The sequence below is a fragment of the Danio rerio genome, chromosome 1 (assembly GCF_052040795.2).
Source record: "Danio rerio strain M-AB ecotype USA chromosome 1, GRCz13ab, whole genome shotgun sequence".
NCBI classification, from domain to species: Eukaryota; Metazoa; Chordata; class Actinopteri; order Cypriniformes; family Danionidae; genus Danio; species Danio rerio.
Window position 1 is genome coordinate 5333952 of NC_141021.1, and position 13553 is coordinate 5347504.

Below are 13553 nucleotides of genomic sequence, written 5' to 3' on the forward strand. Positions count from 1 at the left end.
TCAATCCCAGCCAGTAGATATTTCTGACAGATACTCGAGGGTCATCGAGTGACACTATACCGGAGTATATAGGAGTTATCATTATTATTATTATTATTATTATTATTATTATTATTAATAACAATAATACATTTTATTTGTATAGCAATGTTCCTACATACATGCAACTCAAAGTGCTTCACAAGAAACAAAAAATAAATAAATAAATAAGCATTGTAAAATTAACCAAATAAAAAAAAATGTATAGACAAAGCAAAATAAACAACTAAATATATACTCGGATAAAAAAAGCATACACGTACATGCGTATATAGATATATACACACAATCACACACATAATAGCCTTTACATATGCATTGACATGCACACACCGTATATATATACATAACACCTACGCAATATATATATATATATATATATATATATATATATATATATATATATATATATATATATATATATATACATACATACAGTTGAAGTCAGAATTATTAGCCCCCCTTTGATTTATTTATTTTTTTAAATATTTCCCAAATGATGTTTAACAGAGTAGGAAAATTTCCACAGTATGTCTGATAATATTTTTCCTCCTGAAAAAAGTCTTATTTGTTTTATTTCGGCTAGAATAAAAGCAGTTTTAAATTTTTTAAAAGCCATTTTAATGACAAAATTATTAGCCCCTTTAAGCTCTATTTTTTTCCGATAGTCTACAGAACAAACCATCTTTATACAATAACTTGCCTAATTACCCAAACCTGCCTAGTTAACCTAATTAACCTAGTTAAGCCTTTAAATGTCACTTTAAGCTGTATAGAAGTGTCTTGAAAAAATATCTAGTCAAATATTGTTTACTGTCATCATGGCAAAGATAAAATAAATCAGTTATTGGAGATGAGTTATTAAAACTATTATGTTGAGAAATGTGTTGAAAAAATCTGCTCTCCTTTAAACAGAAATTGGGGGTAAAAATAAACAGGGGGGCTAATAAGTCAGGGACGCTAATAATTCTGACTTCAACTGTATATATACATAAAATAAAATGCATACACTTTACATATTGTTATATTCAATTTTAAAAAGGTTCATTTTAAGATGCTTTGCAAAAACACTGTAAAAACTTTTACTTCATTTGGCTTTTTACTATATCTTACTGTTGTATTTTAGATGTGCAATACCTGATTTCTTAAATTAAATGTTTTTGCTGTCTAGTACAATTTGTTTATTGTTAAGTATACCATACTAAATGCAGTAAATAACTGAACTTAACAATTATGCTGCATATGTTTCATTGGAAGTTTTACTGATCACTAAAACAGAACTTGGATTGAGTAACTAATAGCTTAGCTCACAACATTTTCCCAGTAGCTTGCCCAACACTTTTGAAGTTTATAATTCCTCTTACTCGCAAACATTATCTTCAGCAGGTGAAAACTCTAATGCCAGACAGCTGCTTCGTACTCATGGCTGTTTATGCTAATGAGGGAGAGATGGTCACTAATGGGTGGGGATTTCCCGTTCTGATGACATGTACAAAGGAAGAATGTTAATCACAGTTAATATTTCACAGTTTTTATCAAGTATGATTATAAAAAATGTAATTAATACATTACATACTGGCTATATTTGCACACTGCTGCCACACAACCACTTATAAAAGTGATTTTTGCATAATAGGTTCCCTTTAATGGTAGTGCTCAGGTCTCATGCAGGATGTGGTGGAACCAAAGCAGCGGTAAACACTGGCTCCAATCCAGAGCTCCAGAGAAATCCAGCGCGTGATGTGTTTGCATAATCAAGACTGTAACACAATATGATAATTTGAGTTAATGGGGAGATGCACATTAAGTGATGTTTAATAAGTGGGGCTGGCTGTGGCAAGCGTCACTATTAGGGATGCTCGTAATTGGGGTTAGTTACATGCAATCTGCCATGCACTTTTTGTGCAATGGTGTGTTATAACTTTTAGGTTTGTTGGATAAATAAAGTGGCCAATATCTGCAGCATAGACAGCAAAAAGGAGGGAATCAAAACAGCACAAATGCTTATGGTGGGATTTTTACAAACTTAGAAAGCATAAAATAAAATAAAAAATAAAATAAAATAAAATAAAATAAAATAAAAAAATGAAATAAAATAAAATGACAAAATAAAATAAAATGGCAAAATAAAAAAATAAAAAATTATATTAATAATAATAAATATAAAATAAATATATAATAAATAAATAAAAAAACAAATACATAATAATAATAATAAATAAATATAAAATAAATACATAATAAATAAACAAATAAAAACAAATAAATAATAATAATAAATAAATATAAAATAAATAAATAAACAAAAATAATAAAAATAAATTATTTAAAGAATAAAATAAATAATAATAGCTTGGGATGAGGTAAGGATGGTATGTAATATTGACAGGTGGATCGGTGCAGCGGCAGCAATAATGTTTGTAATGGTCGATGTACCAGTCCGTAGTGTTAAAAAAGGAGCTGAGCTGAAAGGCAAACCTCTCGAGTTACCGGGCAAGATCTCGAATACAAGCGGCCGAAATGAGTTTCCTTCGCAAGGTGGCAGGGTGCACCTTTATAGATGTGTGAGGAGCTCTGACACCCGGGATGAGCTTGGAGTAGAGCCACTGCTCCTCCACATCCAGAGAAGTCAGCTGAGGTGGCTTGGGCATCTGTATCGGATGCCTCCTGGATGCCTACCTATGTGTTCCAAGCATGTCCCACCGGGAGGAGACCTCAGGGAAGACCCAGGACACGCTGAAGGGACAATATCTCTCGGCTAGCCTGCAACGCCTCGGGATCCCCCCGGAGCAGCTAGAGGAAGTATCTGGGGAGAGGGAAGTCTGGGGCTCTCTCCTAAGACTGCTGCCCCCGGAAAGTAAACAAAAATGAGATGAAAGATAAATAATAATATTAAAAAAAATGTAAATAAATATATAAATAATAAAAATAAATAAATAAATATGAGCTGCAAACACCATTTCATCATGGTGGCCTTAAACAAAGAAAAAAAAGTCAATAGTTCAACTTAATTATCATTGTTTTTTGTCACTGGCATGATTTAAATGCATAAGAGAGGTTCAGGTTTAATTATCGCTTTGTCTTTTTCACTTCGATTCACTTGCACAACAGTTAAATCAAAATATTGGCAGGAGCATTTGTTAATCTCACAGCCTTAGCTCAATAGTGGCATCAGAGTCATATCTGAAAATATTAACATCATAGAAATATCTTACGACAAGCCAGACAAGGTGCCTCGTGGCATGAATTTCATTTTTTGTCATTGCTTTAAATTGTTAAATATAATACTAATATTAAAATGATACTGATACATAAAAAAAACTAACTAAACAATATTTTGATGTAAAATATATTGATATTAAAATAATACATACAGGTCATCTTCAAGTGAAATTTAAAGGAACAGTCGCCTCAGCAAGAAGGTCACTGGTTGGAGTCCCAGCTGGCCAAGTTGACACTTCCTGGTGATGTGGAGCTATTCCGCGAATCACATCACATTATGTTAGCTGAGCAATCAGAGCATCTTGAGGGCGGGCTTTCAGAGGAACTAGGAATAGTCGTTTTCATGTCAGCTGAGTAGCCCCGGGATGGACCCGGGGCCGCAATGTGCGTTCGAAAGGTCGATGATCAATGTGTGTCCTGCAATTCACATAAGTTCTCGCAGCTAGCTGCGTTCTTCATCGACGCACGAGCCGAGTGATCCACCGCTAAGAGTTGTACACTCTTGGTTTCGTTCTTTCAATCGTTACGGTCCGAGACAAAGGACGGTACGGGAGGGGGAAAATTTTTGCATCGGCCGGCAGAGCCCCGGGACGGGCGTCTCCTCTGTATTAGGCTTGGGGCGGTAATATGGTAATATGGTATACCGCGGGATCTACAAATAGCAATGGTGTCAGTTTCAATATTGTTATACCTTCATAAAAAACAATGCACTCAAATAGGAGACCAGTTTTAAATTATAAAGATTTTTTTATTTAATGCCTACAAATGCATATGCGGGATTGTTATCACCGGAAAGTGTGGAGGAGAAAGAGAAAGAGAGGTGAGGCGAGTCGCGAACCAAGTGACCTGCAATTTGGCAGTGCTTCCGGTTTCGACCGAACGAGAAGGGAGATGTGGTAAATACGAACTTAGAGGTCTGAGAGAGAGAGCGTGAAGCTCTGTGTTGCTAGGTGCTCTCTTTATGTGTGTGTGTGAATGAGAGAGAAATGTGGTGCTGTGCGTCGCTTGGTGCTGTCTCTCTCTCTCTTTCTGTGTGTGTGCGTGCGTGCGTTTGTGTGCGTGTGCGTATGAGAGAGAGCGTCCCGCACAGATCTCTAAAACAAACAAAACAAACAGGTGACCGCGACCCTATGGTCACATATACGTTATTCAGTTTCTGAATGGTTTAGGCACAAGCCAACAGTTTGGTGACGCTGTCTGAGCCTTACATCATATTTTTTATTTAAAATGCACGGTAATACCGGATACTGAGGTAAAATAGGGAGGAGGTTTGACGGTATCAAAATTTGGATACCGCCCAAGCCTAAGCTGTATATCTATAAAGATCTATAAACAAATATGACTTCTTCTTTTTTTACGTGAAGCATGAGCACACATTGCTTTGCATCTTATAAACACAACCAAGCCTTAAAAATACACTCTGGACCACCCCAAAAAGTCATATTTGTTATTACCCTCTTTTTTGATTAAAGGAGCAGTAGGTGATTGTCTTCAGAAACATTTTTTATTGTGCTGGTTGAAAGTCTCTTCACAGTCCAATAGTGATGATTACAGTAAATGATCTAAATGTGTTTTATATTCAGGGTAAAGCATTAAACTAAAAAATGTTCATCCAATTAAACAGAGTCGGACCGTCACCTCCCTTAATTCCGATAGGCAGGTCAGACTGTCTGTCAACAAATGTAGATTCCGACTTCTACGCATCTGTTCATGCAGATCCGCAATTAGTGCCTGCACGTCTGCCTGCCCGTCTGCAGGCCTCTCACAGATGCCGAGTCGGAGCCGGAGACGTCGAAGGACAGCCGAGCTCGGGCCGGTTACTGTAAAGCCAAGCGCAGGTATAATTCGCCCTTAAAGCGGCCGCGCGGTCACGAGACGGACCGGGAGAAATCAAATGCTGCATTGAAACTTTTGAAAATCCTGAATCAGTATTGGAGTTACTTTAGCACGCTGGAGGAAGAACGACACCATGGCTGAAGTATTACTGTTAGATAGGTAATGTTCTGTTTTAAACTATTTTAGTCAGGCTAAGCTTATGTTAGATTGTGTTGTTATGAATGACTTACATGCACAGACGTGTTGTTCAGCCACTGAAATCTCCCAGTGAAAGATTGATGTGATTATTTTCAGTTTCATAAGGTTCTTTGACAGCATCTATAATGTAGATTTATATTTAGTTTAACAACAAAACACCAGTAAATAGCGCTATTCCGCCTAACCTGCTTTATTGAGCTGAAGTTGCTTTTATATTCACATTGGGTCATTTTTGAACAATGACAGCCTTCCTATACTGTTTACCGCTAACGTTACTCTGAATATTCGCTCTGAAATAGCATGCAAGTGTGGCAAAGTAATACATGTAATTCCTGCACAGCGCTGGCACTAACTAACTGGCGAATGACATGAACTAGTGGGTTGTCTGTCGGCTGTTGTGACGCGGTCCGCGCGCTCGCGATATCAGGGGGTGTGGCTTTGAATCACAGTCCCTATCCGCCGTTCAAAGATCTGCAAACACAGTTGCAGTTCAAAGACTTGATTTCACTACATGCTTTTAAAACGACTATAAAAGTTTTAGAGGTTAAAACACAGGTTTGTAGATGTTTTGAATAGTTATCAGTGTGATTCATGTTAACTGTAAATTGTTTTTTGTTTGTTGTCTGTTGGACTCATGTGACTTGTGTACTGCCTAATCTTGGCCAAGACGGTCTTGTAAAAAGAGATTTTTAATCTCAATGTGTCTTTCCTGGTAAAATAAAGGTTATAATAATAATAATAATAAATTGATGCAGCCTATGTATTAGAATGATTAGAATATTAGATTATTACTCTTTGAAGAAATCAAGCAGCCCCCTAACCTTTAAACGGTACAGTACATTTAATGTGACCTTATTAAAAACAATAATAATGATAATAATATTAATAAAGCATTTCAAGATGCTTTCCATTTCTGGACAATCTGCTCAGATCAAAGCAGGTGATTTTCAATTAAAGTACTGTCATCGCCAAAATAATAGACAAATGCATTTTCCACAGTGCATTTTAATCTCATTACTCGTGTCCTATTTTCATCCTTCAACTGATGTGGTGAGCAGTCCAGTCCAATTGGAAAACTACTGTAAACGCTGTCAGCGTGGCGTCACATTTTTGGTCTTAAGATCTTTTTTTTTTTTGTTGTCGCTGCCATACACTGGGCATTTCCTGTGAACAGAGTGTCCTATTCATGAGATATTCACTTTGAAAAATTCAAAAGGCCTGTCTTGATGTCAGCCGGGTGATGTAAGTGGATCAGTCTTATCAGATCATTGCTTCAGCCAGACAATGAACATGCCCTGTAATTCAAAATCAATGAGTCATTGAAGCGTGATGATCTGATGCCGCTCCGAGCGCCGCCTAATAGACCACGCTGCAAATGAATGGACATTTATTAGTGCATCTGGTCAGACTGCACAATATATCGCTTCAGCATCGATATCGCAATGGGAGCATCTGCAATAGACACATTGCACAGTCAAACTACTAATTTAAAATGAGCTGAAACAGCACAATTCTTGAGGTTTTTTTTTTTTTTTTTTTTTTTTAAGACAACTTATATATTTTAGGTTCATTCATTCGTTTTCCTTCAGCCTAGTCTCTTGTTTATCAGGGGTCACCACAGTGGAATGAACAGCCAACTATTCCAACATATGTTTTACGCAGCAGATGCCCTTCCAGCCACAACCCAGTACTGAGAAACATCCATACACTCTCACATTCACACACACAGTGGTCAATTCAGTTCATTCAATCCCCTTATAGAGCATGTGTTTGGACTGTGGGGGAAACCGAAGCACCCAGAGGAAACCCACGCCAACACGGGCAAATCATGCAAACTCCACACAAAAAAAGCCAACTGCTCCAGTCGGGACTCAAACCCGACTGATCTTTTCGCTGGGAGGTGACACTGCTAACTGCTGAGCCACCGTGCTGCCTAATGTTCAATCCCTTTAAATTTGTAAAAACTAACAAGCCAACTTAATTTTGTCATGTCGTCCCAACACAAATCGATTATAAGTAACCCAAATTTTTTTACAGAGCAGGATCGGAAATATGGAGTCGGGATTATAAGAGCTACCGTTGAGGAAAAAAACTAAAATAAATAAATTAAAATAACTTGTAATTTATTGTTTCACTATGCAGTAACTCCACTAATTTACCAAAAATTAGGGCTACATGATATTAGAAAAATCTGACATATATGATATTTTATTATTGCTGCGATACACACAACAGTTCTGTCTGGTTCTCGAATCTGATTGGCTGATAGGCGTAATATATTTAAGTACGATCAGCATCCGTACAGCCTCTTTACTCTTTGTGTATTACTCCACCCACATACAGCCAGCAACAAGCAGACACTACAGTTTGACAAATATTACTGCTGTTAGACAACAAAATATACTTTTGAGGATTTTTTAGTAGAGAATGTAGTTGTTTAGACTGCAACTATGCAGTTTATTTGTAAGAATAGAGACTATTTTAAAATATTTACAATTTCTGAGAGCTTGTCGGCAGCCAAAGACGGTTGACGTTGTCTATTCACAAAATGGCGCCAGGGCTGCATAATAAGCCCTTGCTCAGTGTTTTCTTAAACGCGAATAAAAAGCTGAAAAATGGAATCCTCATAGTTTTTATGGTAGACCGGATAGAGTCAATAAGAAGCTACGAATAAGAAGCTGCATACAGCCTTGTCCCTCCTTATCGCAAACACAACAGCAGTCTGGTGAGAAATCTATGTAGACGGATGGCATTTCATGTCACGTTCAGCCTTATAATCTTAAAATGCGAGCAAAATTTACTGTTTTGTCATCACCTTTAGGGGGTCACACACCAGAAGCACAGTTCACATTATGCTATAGAGAATCAATCAAATACTAGCTCTAAAGTGAAGTTGGTGAATGTGATTGAATGGCGGAAGAAAGTAGTTCCTAATACAAAAGGGTTTTAGGCTCTCTGTGTTTGATGTTCTTTTTTTATGTACAAGATTGGTGCCGTCGAACTGTTGTATAAACGCAACATCACACTCAAAGCAGTGTGCTATGGCTGTATATCAGCACTAAGCTAAGGCCTGATGCCAATACACGCTTCCCACCAGTGCTGATATACAGCCATAGCACACTGCTACTTGTGTATATATATATATATATATATATATATATATATATATATATAGTGCTGTCAATCGATAAAAAAAATTAACTAATTAATCACACTTTTTTTTGCAATTAATCGCTATTAATCACATTTAAAAGACTGAAACTTATAATTTTGGCTATTCAAATGTAAAATTAATGTAAACACAAGACAAAAACTATTCAAATTCAAAATATAATTGTTTATTATAATTTTTGTTTAACTTGTAACACAGATTTCTTCATGTAAACAACACACCCACAATAAACCAAGATCCTGGCTTGACAGCCATATTTATTACTTAAATTTATTAAAATATAAATAAAAATTAAATGAAAATTAAATTATTAAATGATTTTTTTCAATTTTGTGCAGCTCTAGCAGAAAGTTAGCGTCACAATAAATTGTGCATGTCGTTCAGGCTTTGGTGACCTTTTTCAACAAACTCCAGGTGCTTTGGGAGACGAAATGTGTTGCAAGACATGCAAAAAAGCATGCTGGGATGACCTGAACCCTCTGACAGCGGGTCAATTTTAAGACACTGGTGCTGCTGCACGGGGGACGAACACATGCGAGATCAGACTAGATGTTTGTGTGCATGTGCAAGCTTTTTTTTTTTTTGACCTCTGTTGACACATAGATCCTTGTGTGATGTACACTTCAAGGGCACTTTGATGCCAAACCCTGACAAGCGCACATCTCGGCAAACTTTTTGCATTTATTCCCCAGCCTGGATCTGAGTGACCACGGCTCGTCATGAATATCAATGTCAAGCCTGTCAGACGAAGCAAAGACGAGCCGGTGGGATGACGGCTGATGCAACCCAGTGCCAATATAATTCACCGTCTAATTGATACGGCGGGTTCTGCTCCAATCGCGGAGAACCTCCGGGAAATGTACGCATTAATTTCCCTGCTCAACATGGGAATACATTAAGCGAGGGGGGCCCGGAGAAGCCGTACGTTACAGTAATTTTAACATGGTTGAGGGGTGTAATGTGCCAAGTGGAAAATTCAAAGTCGACCTCAAGAGGCTTGTTGCTTTTATTAAATGATAACAGCAGCAATATGACACAATATGCTGACGTAGAAAGCTCACAATAAAATAAATAAAATGCATCCCCAAAGTAATTAATCAGTCAAGTATGTTAATGCAGACGCTTCTAGCTATGGTTTCGTAATGCAACCCAAGTATTCATTGGAATCGGATTAGCATCTTCAATGGTGAATTTTCTCTTTCAAAGCCAAAAAAAATGCAGCTGAGTAGATCACAGGTTCTGTTTAAAGAGACAGAATTGTTTTTTTTTTAGACATTTTAAACTGTTTTTAGCGCACAATGTTGACTTCAGAGGATTATTCCACCATAAGTCAATCTACATTCACATGTATGCATTATGAATGCCTTGATACACTATACATTTACAGTGCTCAGCATAATCGAGTACACCCCATTTTGAAAATAAATTGTTTCATCTTATTCTCAGTGATATTAGGCAATGTATTTTGGTGTATTTAATCAAAACTGTTATATTAAACAGATATATTTCTGAAAATAATATTTTAGTCACCAAACATTCATTCATTCATTCATTCATTTTTTTGTCGGCTTAGTCCCTTTATTAATCCGGGGTCACCACAGCGGAATGAACCACCAACTTATCCAGCAAGTTTTTACGCAGCGGATGCCCTTCCAGCCACAACCCATCTCTGGGAAACATTCACACACAAACTCATACACTAAGGACAATTTAGCCTACCCAATTCACCTGTACCGCATGTCTTTGGACTGTGGGGGAAACCGGAGCACCCGGAGGAAACCCACGCGAAGGCAGGGAGAACATGCAAACTCCACACAGAAACACCAACTAAGCCGAGGTTCGAACCAACAACCCAGCGACCTTCTTGCTGTGAGGCGACAGCACTACCTACTGCGCCACTGCCTCGCCGTCACCAAACATATTTAGAAATTAAAAAAATAACACAATTTAATTCAAGCAAAATATTGCAAAAATAAATTACAACCTACAAAATGTCAACAAAAGTTTTCCTTATTTTTGCTTCTCTTGATTTTTCCTCTTTTTTAATTTGCATTTAATATTTTTCTATAACATATAAATTTGGCTGTACTAGTTTTTAGGCCTGCAGTGCTTTGCAGTACAATACAGAATGTGTTGAGCTTTATGAAGATACATACAAATTATATACGGTAAATAGCAGCAAGTGTATAACTTTAAATTGAGAAATTGGGTGGTGGTAGGGTTGGGAGGCGTTATGGAGACAAACGATTTCCGGCGTATTTTTATCTAATTTGTGGGCGTCACAGCTCCTCTATAAAGAGGCCTATACGGGAGAACAGTGCAGCTTCTGGCAAAGGCCATACGGTTGAATGAGACTAGATAGCAACGATCGCTCCGGTCACGTCACAGCTGAAAACACTGGACATACAATGACTGTGCATAATTAAAATGCATAATAAAAAATAACTCAGTCAAAAATTCTGAGAATTAATTTTTATATACTGTATATAAAAAAAATGTTCTCTGAATTTTTCACTTAGTTATTTTTTAATTATGCTTAAAGTTATTGCTAAAAAAAAAAAAAAAGCAGACTCTCTCTCTGTCCTGTTCGGCCACTGTTTTCCACGTCGATGATGACACCCGGTTTAATAAAAATATAAAAAGTGTGTGGGGGGAGGACGGGGTTAGGCACAAAAAAATGGATTTCAAAAAGTGGAAGGAGAAATGTCCCCAGTAGACGTTACGCCCCTGTATAGCAGTATAAAAAATTCAATAAAGCATTAAGCAGTTCCACATAGACATCAGTGTTGTTTATCAGATTGAGTCAGTTCAATACAGATGTCAACACTGAAGGATGTTTCAAATTTAGGCAGCTCCAACAACCCAAACTAACTCCACTCCAGTGGGAGCTGTTCTTGATATCACACTCTCATGATGACGTTTTTTTTTTGACTGTCAGGTAAGTTGGTGCTCGTCACAGTGTGCAAGCGGACACAACGGGGATGTGATGATCACTTGCTTGAAAGCTAAAATGATGAAAGAGACACTTTACGATTCAACACTATGGTCTTCCGTCTTGTGGGGATGCAGCAGGCTTTGCAAGTTCGCAAGACCTCATGTCCACATGAAGTTTGTACTGTGGGACTGGCCATCAAACACCACAACTGCAGTCCTGCATTTTCATCCTAAAAAGTAAGGCTGGTGCAAACTCTGACACTCTACACTCTCAGAAATAATGGTACATGCGCTGTCACTGGGGTGGTGCCTTTTCAAAAGGTACAAATTTGTACCTAAAAGGTCCATATCAATACCTTAAGCAGGGCTCGAAATTAACTTTTTTGCTTGGTAGCACTGGTGCTCCTAACTTTAAAAAGTTAGGCGCATCAGCCAAAATTTAGTCGCACCCACCAATTATGAGCACCGTTACTACAAGTTTTATACAAACATATTTATTGTATTTGAAATCAACACTAATCAAACTAACAAGCAATATATATATATATATATATATATATATATATATATATATATATATATATATATATATATATATATATATATATATATATATAAATAAATAAAAATAATATATATATATATATATATATATATATATATATATATATATATATATATATATATATATATATATATATATGCAAGCGTGAGGAAAATATGTCTCAACGAAATCCCGTTATCACAAGAAAATACATTTTATAACATAACTGAGTGACCAAAGCACGGAGCGCTCACCGGCCCTGCACGCACTGCTTGAATGAATCTGTTAACGGTATAACTGTGCTGTTCTCACAAGTGCTGTCTGATATTGCACTGATGCTTTTGACACATACTGTACCTTACTATATGCATACATGTTAATAGCAATATCTGTCTTTTTAGGAGTAGCGATGTAAGTTTACTCAGTGCAAGCCCGTTTGCGATAGTGTACGTGGTGTAATTTGACATATATCTGCCACTAGCACGGCGGACAGCATCTGGCGATTATATGAAGGATTAAACAGAAGCTCTCGTGCTAGATGTGGCAAGCAGTTACCTGAAAATTCCATCCCACTGACTTTTCATAGCGGACTTGAAGCCACTGGAAGTCTTTTACTCTTGAAAAAGTGTAGATGGTGGACTAACATTCAGCACATGATCACTAGTAAGATGTCATTATTTGTAACTTTAGATGCCCTGGTTTCTAAAACAAAATCTGTCAGTGTTAACCATTCTAATCTTCAGTGCTTTAGTTTTTCGCGGTAGTAGCTCTTTGTCATCCGAAGCCAGAATGCACTGAGTGATTGACAGCTGATATTAACCAATCATTCGCGTTCAGTGCTAGAGCAGTGGTGGGTCAATAAGAAGAGCGTGAAGGCGGGGCAAGCATTACGGACTTGGATTTGTTTACTGCAGCAAGTTGACATGACAACTGTTTTAAACCATTCCTGAGCGCTGCGTTTCGCGTTTTAAGTGCGGACAAAGAGCTTAGAGATGCATTCTGCGTAAATGTCTCCCGAATCCGCGCATGTGGTGAACATTTTACAGTAAAAACTGGTCGCACACAACAGTTTTGAGCACTCGCAGAAATGCTCCCATATATATTTTGAGGTCGCATAGATGAAATTTCGGGCGCATATGCGACCAAAATGGTCTCAATTTCGAGCCCTGTTAAGGGTACATATTACTGACATATCTAATGCAGAGTGGCTAGTAATGTTGGAAAACTACTAGCCGCAGAGGCTCGTGATAAAAAAAAGTTAAGGTCGAGCCCTGGTTATTGTGCTACAGACCTTTTTCTTGGAACGCAAAATTACCCATTATGCTACCCAGAATGCGAAGAACTTCTGGTCGGCAGCTGATGCGTGTAAACAGTCACATTTGGACAGCTTTGAAACGATAGTTTTAATCTATTTTACCTGCTTTTATCCTCTTTGAACTAATACTGTTGTCCATCAGCAGCATCTCCTGGACTGATCATTTAAAGAAATGCGATCTAATAGGATGGAAAACAGCTGCTGTCAGGCATTTTCCCCTCGTTGTCAGACGGCACCTTCTGCAGTTTAAATGAAGCCTCGTCATCGCTAAAGTCAACATTTTCTCGTTATTT

At 37.4% G+C, this 13553-nt stretch overlaps 1 long non-coding RNA gene and 1 other non-coding gene across 2 annotated transcripts in view; both read right to left on the bottom strand.

Moving 5' to 3' along the window:
- The window catches only part of LOC141384400 (uncharacterized), a 68481-nt gene that overhangs the window by 24953 nt on the left and 29975 nt on the right, over window positions 1-13553 (bottom strand). The gene's annotated exons all lie outside the window — the stretch shown is intronic.
- On the bottom strand, window positions 3606-3755 carry LOC137496058 (5.8S ribosomal RNA). The gene has a single exon (XR_015477305.1). It is a non-coding gene; the product is annotated as a 5.8S ribosomal RNA (ribosomal RNA).